The 11,146-nt window shown below is 32.4% G+C and overlaps 1 long non-coding RNA gene across 1 annotated transcript; it reads left to right on the top strand.

Moving 5' to 3' along the window:
* Nucleotides 1-5,628: 5,628 nt before the first annotated feature.
* LOC133829166 (uncharacterized) lies at nt 5,629-6,497 on the top strand. Its single transcript, XR_009891590.1, has 2 exons — nt 5,629-5,931; nt 6,271-6,497. It is a non-coding gene; the product is annotated as an uncharacterized LOC133829166 (long non-coding RNA).
* The last annotated feature ends 4,649 nt before the right edge of the window (nt 6,498-11,146 follow it).

The following is an 11,146-nucleotide window of genomic DNA, read 5'->3' on the forward strand; positions in this document are numbered from 1 at the left end:
ATAGATCACATTGAGATATCAACGTTCCCTCACTAACTATTTTAGAGTATATGTGTTTATTAAACTAATCAGTTAATTCTAAATTAATTACTAGTTAATTATAAGCCTATGAATGTAATTAATTTTAAAAGAGCATATTTCTATAATCAAAGTGATATAGGAATAATTACCCATTACATTCATCAATCTTTATTAAAACACATTTTAAATAAAGTTGGTTATCTTAAAAGCCTAACTTAACTGTTGCCTCTATTATGGTGTGAATTACCAAGTCTTAACTAGATTGAGACTTAGTAGTTTACATGTAATTGGTTTCACTAAAACAATTCACATAAACATATAGGACAATCCTAGATAATCATGTTTCTACAAACAAGATGCATGATTAATTAAAATTGTGTGTGATTTCATGTATGTCATGTAATAGACTTATGCATGATCATATCATTAATAAACATTCATTAAAATTTATTTAAATAAATAAAACAAATAAATAAGTAAAAAAATGTATGATGAATCGAGTAGTTGTTGGATATTTCTAAATTTACAACCTATTGTACCTTAAAAACACAGGCTGACGCGTCCTATTCGCGGTACAGCAGGGAAGCATTTAATGAAGATTTTCCTAGTTCTAAGATCATGGTACGAGTTCTCTAAAGATTATGTCAGGTTAAGCACAGGTCGACAAGGGATCAACGAAATTGTCTAGCCAGACCTCTAGGTCGCATAGACATAGCTCGAGTACCTCAATATTCTAACCAACTTATCTTGAAAAAACCTAGCTCGTGTGGTAAATTTTCAGCTCGTGGTCGACATATGAAAGACACAAATTCGTATCTATTGAAGAATTTCCTCAATTTTACATAGTGGTCAGGGCCTGGATCATGTCTGGTTACGACCTTATAATGAGAAAGACCGATCGCGGCCAGTAATGTTAGTGGTCGCGGCCTGAGCCCATGACTTAACATGCGGTTTTGGATGTCTCAACATATCTGGGTTTTATATCAGAAAATTAGTTTTGACGGGATTTTATGATGTGGCGGGTTCTTTTATCATAACTATATTTATCCATTTTCTTCAAAATGTTCCAGATAGAATCAGTGAGTTCATTTTGTAATAGAGAGAGAGATTCTAGATAGAGAGTGATTAGTTCTTGGGGAACTAATCTCTAGGGTTTGTAACTTTCTTCTAATTGTTCTTGATAAACAACTGGCGTTTGAGAGTGGTTCTTTAGATCTCTTTTAATTACATTGGTGGCTGTAATCTCTTCTATTTTCCATAGTGAATTTTGCCTACGGCTTTGCCCTACCTTGGATGTAGGTATCAAAAGCATCTTGCTTTTGTCTATTGAACCAAGTAACCTTGGTGTTGTGTGTTTATGCTTTTGTTCTGGTTTATTGTTTTCATCCTTCATCTATTGTCTTTAGGTTTAATCCTAACAGAATCCCCGAAGACTCAGAATTTTATGTACATATTTAGAATATTGTAATCTAGCGTGATAAATGCCTTCGTCTCAAGTGTCTGTGCTTGCACAATGGATGGCAAATGTTTTTCTTTGAGAATAGGTAGATCAACATATGAAACCTCCCCAAAAGACTTAGTAGGCATAGATGTTAATAAAGTCACCAACTCTTCAATATCTTCTTGCACCAATAATTCCCAAGGAATCTCCTTAGATACCCCCCAATCAAGATGCTCCCTTAAAATGACATCCAGCCCATCATCACCACAATATTCAAAGAACCATTGAGATAATGAGCCAACCACATCAATAGAAAAAATAGAATGAACATCAGTAGGGTACATCATGGCTTCAAAGATATTTAAGTGAATGATCTTACCATCAAACTTCATTGTTAAAGTACCTTCATGAACATCAATTCTATTATGGGTTGTTTTCAACAAGGGCTGCCCCAATAAAATCAGATTGGAGGTAGAAATCTGTTCAAAAGACTAATTCATTGGACTGATTCCAATTGAATAATAATGCATGTTTCCTCAAATAGTCCATGGTTCAAAGAGACATAAGTGGAATAAGGCATCACATTCATTGATGCTCCCAAATCTAACATGCATTGATCAATTCTCTTGTTCCTAATTGTCCAAGGAATCGTGAATGTTCTAGGATCCTTAAATTTTTGGGGAAGCATCTTTTGGAGTAACACTGAAACATTTTCTCCCATGCTCTCCTTCTCATTACCCTTCAACTTATATGATTGCTTCCAATAATGGAATGTTCACTTCAACCTTACGAAAGGTTTCTAAGACTTCCTTATCAGCTTCTTTTTTCTTTGACTTCATCAACATACTTAGGAATGGTGGAGTGACATATGTAGGCATGGTAGGCTTAGGCAACGAAGTTGATTTATGAGTTTCTTTCACCTCTGGTTGTGTTGCTTGATTGGGAACTAATACAATGAGTGATGGTGATGCATTAGGTGGAGCATACAATGTGCCACTACTCAATGTTACTACGCTAGCATTCTCTCTTAGATTTATCTCAATTTGTGATGGGAGCTTGCCATAATTCTGTAAATTTTTCAATGACGCTTGAGTTTGCTGCTGAAACTGAAGTGTGTTACTTGCTAGAGCGTTTATTAAATCTTCAATGGATGAACCTTGGCCTTGTGGTGTAGCGGGGAGTGTTTGTTGAGGTTAAGGTGCATAATTTTTTGGAGGCCTATGTTGATAATTAAACCGCGATGGTTTACTAGGTCCTAGTTGTACAGGTAGTTGGTTCCCATACCAAACATTTGGGTGATCACGCCACCCGTCATTGTGTAGTGCACCAAATTTTTTTTTATTTTTTTTTGGATTATTTAAATTTTGTGCTTTATTTGATTTAAATGTTAAGTTTGATGAATTGTTTTATTTAAGTGTTGTTATTTTATTTAATTGTTTATTTGCTTTATTTGATTGTTTGTTATTTTATTTAATTGTTAGAAATGTTTTGGTTAATTAATTTAATAAGTGAATAATTGTGTAACATGTTATTTTACTACTAGTGTTACATTTTATTTAAGTGTGACAAATGAGGTAATTATGTGAGCTATGGTGGAATGCACTAAGGTGCATGATAGATAGTAATGCACCCTAGTGATTTAGTGTGTGCTAGTGCATGGTAGCATGGTGCACATGTGTAGATTTTCTACACATTTTATGTTTCCTTATTTTAGATTTTATTTAGGTTAATTTATTTATAAAAAAAAAAGAAAAAGAAAGGGGAAATGGGAAGAGGGCGTGTGACCTAGTGGGAATGGAATATTTCCTTAAGATGGTAAAAAAAAAAAAATCAAGACTTGAAGACCATGATCATTTGGGGATAGGCATGATCATATCTTATCCCTTTGTATCTTTTTGAAATAAAGAGAAATCAAAGAAAATAAAAGAGAAATGGAAACTTACCTTAATATTGTTGGGGAGACTTTATGAGAGGATTTGTGATAAAGGGGCTAAGAAAGGAGAGAAGAGCCATTGCTCTTGTGTGTGTGTGTGTGGCTGCCGTGACCTAGAGAGAGAGAGAGAGAGAGTGGCGTGTAGAGAGAGAGAGAGAGAGAGAGAGAGGAAGAAAGAAAGAAAGGAAGAAGGAAGAAGAAAGTGAAGAGGAACCCCCTAGAGTATGTCTTCTTGTTTTCTCTTTGTTTAATCTCTTTATTTGATAATATGATATTGATTTGTGTTATGTTTTGTGTGTGTTTGGATTCTTCTTTCTCCTCATGGTGGCTTTCCCATAAAAACCCTAGGCTTGAACAAGGGTGTGGAGTTTGGGGTATTGATCTTTTGTGTTCTTGATTTTTACAATCAAGAGAGGTAATGGTCTTTTCCTTAGCCTTATATTGTTTTTGGTTGGGTTGTATATGAGGTTTTGCTAATGGTGCTAATGGTTGATTTTGGTAGGATTGATGTATAGGATTTGGATTTTGTGAGAGTATGATTTGTGTTTAAGGGTTGTGATGTTGATTTTGCTATGCATAAAAAAAAATTGTAATAATCTATGAATACTTGTATGGTGATTTCGGCCTAGGTGCACCCAAGGGTGTTCTTGATATGTTGTGTGATTTACAATATGTTTGATCCATGTTTTAGGATCTATGATATATGGGTAAGAGAATAAGTGGTAATCTTGATATTTTGATCATGAAATCTTGTTAGATGCATGTTATATTTTGACTGATTAAATTATAAGATGCATGAAAATAATGATAGAAATATGCTAGGTTAATATAAGGCATATGTGAATATGGTGCTTATAAATTTACTATATGCTATTTTTATTGTTAATGTTTTGTTGGTTTTCATAGAATTGCAACAAATGATTTTAAAAGGATTCATGTGATTATGTTAGTAGAATCATGCATTTTATAAGAGCATAATGAGATTATAGGCATGAATGATTTTATGTAATTTTTGAGACAAAAGTTGAGTTTTACAAAGAATTAAGCTTGCTGTTTTTTTTTCAAATAATTGGGTAAAAGTTGATAAAAAGATGAGTTGCATGCATAAATAATGTTCTTGATGAATATGTTAATTTTTATGAAATTAAAAGAGGATTTTAAGTCTCATGTTATGATATTTTACTCAATTAACTTCCTACAGAATTTTTATTGAATTTTGAGAAAAAATGAGTTTATAAAATTGAATATGGTGATTTTAATGATAAAAAAAATGGTTGCTGGAATTTTGTAATAAAATGTGAAGTAAGTTTCACTAAAAATGAATTTGATTAATTTTTGGAATAAATTATTTTTCCTAAGTTATGGTAATATTGAAAAATGATATTTTAATGGTATGAATGCATATTTTGATAAATAATGATTTTTCTTTATTTTGATTGAAAAAAATATTTAAACTCTATTTATTTGTGATTTTTGAATAAAATAAATAGTGGCTGAAAGTTTGTTTTAAAAAGGTTAACAATTGTTATTAAATTGTCACATATGGGTTTTTACTACTTAAAAACTAAGTCTTAAATAAATTAAATCAAAATGTATTTTTCCACACTTAAAATATATTTTTCACATCATTTTTGTAACACAATAATAAAATATATTTTTTTTAAAGAAACATGTTAAAATAGGTATTTTAATTAAATCCAAGCTTGTTGGTTAATTCTTGGTAAATTAATATTTATTTAATGAAAATGTCACATATTTTATTTTGAGCTAAAATAAAATAAATTTATAAAATAAAATAAAGTTTTTGAGAAATTTAATCAACTTAGAAATTTTAAGAAAAATAAAGCATGTAATATGGCCATTGATTTTCAAACAATAGAAGCAAGAAATGTAGAGTTATCGTTTTTGAAAAGGTCTTTATTACGCAACGTTCCCACGTATGCATGTTACATGCAAATCAACTTTTACGTCCAAAATCATGATTATTATTCAACTATGTAATTTTTATAAAGCAATCATGTTAGTAAAATGGGTAGAACGGGCATTATTCTTTTGGCGATAATTGCATGTGTTTAGTGTAACTGTATTCATGAGTGCATGGCCCATGCACACATGAGTTGTATGGAAGGGAAAAATAGTAATTTTATGAACCTAAGAAACGTTATTTTGATTATGATATAGGCTCGTTGAAAAGATTGTGAAATTCTTAACTTGGACCTGAGGTAAGGAAGTTAGATAGATTTTATGATTTTATGCTATGAATGGTAAGACTGTTATATGAATGAACTGTTATGAAATTATGAATGCCTTAATGTGATGATCTGTTGAATGTGATATGTGTATGGATGTTAGATACATCAAACAGAATGTGATGTTAGATACATCAAACAGATTTCGATGTCAGATACATCGTACGAGTTACTAAGGACATTGAGACGTGACTCCTAGGGCGGACGCGCCGAGGTTATTCAAGGACCAGTGATCTCCTGTTTACCTCATAGGGTGACATGGACAACTAGCGTTCCATGCTCATCATGTATGCTGTATGTTTGTGATATGATGATATGTCACATTTATGTTATGATCTGATGATATGTCACATTTATGTTATGATCTGATGATATGTCACATTTTTGTTATGATATGTTGATATGTCACATTTATGTTATGATATGATGAAATGTTACATTTATGCTATGATATGATGATATGTCATATTTATGTTATGATATGATGAAATGTTACGATTATGTTATGATATACCATGATGTGTTAGGTGAACGTTAGTGTTTGGTTGTTTGTTGTTTTTCTTACTTGCTTATTTGCTTGTACTTCCTTACTGGGCTTTTAGCTCACCCCCTTACTTTCCTTCCAGGTAGCAAATAGGATTTCTCTATGGCACGCGTGGTGACGTGAGGAGTTCTTCATCATGGGGTGTATGGCGTGGGGCAATCCTATGGACGATAAAACGATCAACGTAGAACGCCATTTAAATTATGTTTTGTTTTAAGGGACTTTTTCCTAAATTATCAGTGGGACTCTGTTATTTAACTTAATTGGTTTTCTTTGAACTTTGCATAAAAACCTATGTTTTATTTTAAACTTATGGCGCCAACTTGCATGATTTTAAATAAGTCCCCCTGAGACTTTAATAATGGATGGTATTCTTTTATAAATTACGTTATGCGAATGTTTTGTAAGTATTAGTCTAGGGCGTTTCTTTACACATTGTATGTGTTTGAATAGGGGCATACCTTTGTCTTTGTTGATCTGGGAACCCGCCTATGGCATTTGCTTCTTCGGACTGTCCCTCATACAAAGTAGGGTAAGTATCAGTAGCATGCCCCACTACTTGACATATCCCACAAGGCTTCACCTGTTGGCTCAAAGCTAGTTGTTGTACCACAGATGTCAACTGAGCCAATTTTTGTTTAATGGTAGTACTCACTTCATTAACTTTCTTGGGTGGTGGAGTAGGATCCTGATGAGTACCAAACTGTTGGGAATTGGCAACCATATTCGAGATCAAGCTTCTCGCTACTGCAAGATTTTGGTCAACTAGGGTTCCCCCTCTTGCTGCACCGATCATACTCCTATCCAGTGATAATAGCCCTTCATAAAAGTACTGAATGAGAAGTTGCTCACTTATCTGATGGTGGAAGCAGCTAGCACACAATCTCTTGAAGCGTTCCCAATACTCATACAGTGACTCTCAATCTTAAAGTTTTCGACGTCACTTAGGTACAACCACACGTATCTTCTTATACCTTAAATGTTAGGGTCATATCATTTACTTAAGATCATACTCTAACTCTATCTAACTTTCCTTACCTTGAGCATGGAGAAAGATAGTAGAGAGATTTCTCATAAATACTAGAGGATTGCATCCAATACCTTATTCATAAAAATTTAATACTAAAATTAGAATCTATAATAGTAACTAAATTCCAAATTCTAAAACCTCATAGAAACCATACCTCCACCCTAGAAATGATATTAATATCCCTAGCCTCCAAGAACAAGGACTATCTTCAAAACAAATCGAGTTTAAACCTTAATATGCTTGTAGTGTCTCAGAATTTTACTTAGCTAGATAGTAGTCGTAGTACCTAGTAGTAGCTTGTAGTATGTTAGTTTCCGTGGAAGTTAGTTCAAGCCGGGACTTAGTTGGAAACTCATAGCAACAGTTATAGATTTTATAAGTATAACCTATAGTTTAGAAATATTAATTATAACATAAGGTTTGATTAATATTGTTGATCCTAGAAATATTGTTTATTATAACCTAAGGTTTAGATAGAATTTATAATAACGTGACACTTGTCACATGCATGTTTATTTAAGGATTTAAGCATTTTGGATTAATAATTTAATAAAAGAAAGATCTAGAAACTCTAGAACCTTCCAGCGGCTGTTAGGATCATGTTTTACTCAGTCAAAGTTGTTTGATCAATTCAAAATATGTTGAAAGAGTGAAAATACGTGTTTGATATATCAACGTATGTCGATATATCTCCTACGGGAGATACGGAAAACACGTCGATTTCGCACGAACGAAAGAACGAAAGCTCAGGGTATAGGTCGAGGCGATATATCACCCAAGGGTAGGTGATATATTTCCTCTGGGAGACATTTTTGAAACTTGAGGATTTAAATTTAAAAACAGCCTTAACCACTTGGACTTGCTCTTGAACGATTTTGACCGAGTTCTGGGAATCTGTTGAACGAAAATTCAAATCTTTTTCATTTTATATTCATTTATTTATTCATTTTAAAAGGGGTTAGTTTCACTCCTTGAACTCTATAAATAGGACATAGTACTTAGTCATTTCACTCATCATTCAAGCATTGTTCAAAGCCTCCAAGCTACTAAGGTTATTATAGAGAGAAACACTTGGCTTTTGGGTTAAAAGCTTTTCCAATTTAAGCTTTTCTAAACACTTGGGAAGTAAGATAGAGTGTTATTTCGGTATCGAGGTGTAGATCAAAGTCATAGTTCATCTAAGGTATTCTTATCCTTAAGTTCAGTTCTTCATGGTTCTTTAGTTTTCTTTTGTTTTCATTCAGATCCTAACTCTTTGTTATGATTCTTGGTTAGGTGTTTAAGTTCTTTGAAACTTAAGGTTTTTCGGTAAGTTTCTATCTTGATTGTTTAGTTCTCTTTTTCATCTCCATTTCTTTAGGAAAACTCATGGTTTTTTTTATTGTTAGTTTTAGGAGTGTTCCAATTCCATTCTTGTCTCCATATCCCAGCTTTTGGTAAGGAAAATAGGTTAGATTATATGTGTTTATGTTATGATATGTTTTATGCTATGATATGCTATGTGATATGATATATGTTTTGTAGTCACTTGGGCATATGACTTGCTTAGATAGCAAGCCCCAAGAATTTTTATCCTTTTCATGGTTTAGAGTTATGATTTACCCTACCTTGATTAGTAGACAGAGGACCTAGATGGATTATCATATACTATAGTTGTCATCTAACCTACCTCAATTAGTAGAATGAGGACCTAGATGGTTATATCACATACCACGTTAATGAGTTAATGGCCATTAATATTGTAGTCCTATTTGATATACGTTTTTATAATCATATGTTTTATAGTATATGCTTTATGATATAGTCTTATGTTTTATGATTTATGACATATATGTTGTTTTTAGTAGATTTTCCTTGCTGAGCATTAGGCTCATTCCATTCTTTTTAGATGATGCAGGAAAATGAGCATGGAAGGCGGGAAGGATTTGTGGCAGCTTGGCATGTGTGTTGAGGATGAATGGATTGAATGGACTGCTGGAAGATCGAGGATGACATTGTTTTTAAGTCTTTTGATTTATGTTTTTATGTATTTCCGCACTCAGTTTTTTTTAACAATTTATTTAAGTTATGTTTTTATGTTTTATGTACTAAACTATGGGTACCCATACCGTATTTTGTATTTCGTACGATATTTCAGGTTTTAAATAAAGTTATGTTATTGCTTATGTATGTATTCCAAAATAGTAGTTATGTTTAGTAGTTTTTAATGATCTGAGGTGGGGATTAATGAGCACATATGGTAAAAAAAATTCGAATGTAATTTCGCAAATGTGAGTGTGTGAAAAAAATGAAGAGCTATAAGGCTCTATATATTGGCTCTAAACCCCAACCCCTTTCCTTAACTTTCTCCACCATCTTTCTATAAGTTTTTCAAAATTCAAAACTCTGTCTCCCTTGGTGGTTTTGGCCAACACTTCCTCTTCCCTAGTCAAGTGCTACAACTTCTCTCTTTATCCCACATAGCCCCCAATGAACCAAGATGAAGTCAACGTACAAGTTCTTGCTCCTAATTAGCCTCCACGCCTATGACTCACTCTATTCAAATTTAAATTCGATCATTTCAAGTTCAACCAACACACTACATTCTCCACTTTATTTTTGACTCCTTTAAGCATAGCTTTCTAGTCTCCTCATAGCAAGCTCACATTGACACATAGTCACTTACTTAAAGCTAGTTCCCATGCCACATATGCTTGGTCACCAGCCAAGTAAAACTCAATTCCTCACTACAAGCTTTTCATGCAACCTATTATTTAATTTTTGAAAAAAAATTCAACTAGCTATTCCTTGGTGACTTTCAGCCATGCTTAGAAATTCAAATAGTTGGGACATAAATGAATGCCACATGTACAAAACATCTATCACCAAAATAACATGTGTGCATATTTTATAAATTTTTATTTTCTTAAAGAAAACTATATACTAATTTAATCATATGCTTTTAAGTTCCATACAAAAAAACTCTACAAATATTAACCATAATAATTATAATTATCCATATCATAATTATTTACTAAGTCAGAAAATCATAATTTATATTAAAAACATTCTAAAGTAGTCTTTCTAATTTCCACCACTCAAGTATAACTATGTAAAAAAAATATCCTAAAGTCATATTTAACGAGCTTATAAGAAAATAATAACATTGGTTATTACAGGTACCTCGTCGTTATCTGCCACTTAAAGTGCCACATGTCGAGTTTCGATTGGGTTGTGTCATTTAAAATTCCCCTAGTCATTATCCTAGTCACCTTTGATATTCCATATCATTAAAAATAAGCCAAATCACCATTTCTTCTAGCCAAGTCATCAATTTAATTACCAAAAATAAAAGATTTTCTTTAATCCAATAAATTAATAAAACCCCAAAAGCAAATATAAATAACTAAATTTTGTAATTTGTTTACTATTCTTTATCCCAAACTCAGATTTCTTATTCAATTATGAATCCAAATCACAAATTTATGTATATTTATATCATTAGACAAGAACAAATTCAAACCAGGTCTCTTCCAAAATTATACAAACCCAAATTTTTCATTCAAAATTACATCTCTCCTATGAAAAAAAACAAAAAAAAAACATGGAATTGGTGATGGATTTATACCAAAGAAAATCCATCTGCAAACCAGATTCGAACAATAGTTTAAAATTGATTCTCAAACAAATCAAGTTCTCAAAGATGGGTTATGTAACGCACTCCTAGGGACGTTACTGTAAGAGTTCCCTAATCTATTACTTTATAAAAATGTCGCTCAACTCACATGTATTAGAAAAATACCATTTCAAGGAAAAGTTCAGAGGGGCCTTGATAAAACATGCAATTTGGGTCCAATAATTTGAAATAAAAATAATGTGTCATCATGCATTATTTGGAAATAAAATAAAATAATAATTCCCACTGAAGTAATTTGCAACATAAACCGTA

The sequence above is a fragment of the Humulus lupulus genome, chromosome 4 (assembly GCF_963169125.1).
Source record: "Humulus lupulus chromosome 4, drHumLupu1.1, whole genome shotgun sequence".
NCBI classification, from domain to species: domain Eukaryota; kingdom Viridiplantae; phylum Streptophyta; class Magnoliopsida; order Rosales; family Cannabaceae; genus Humulus; species Humulus lupulus.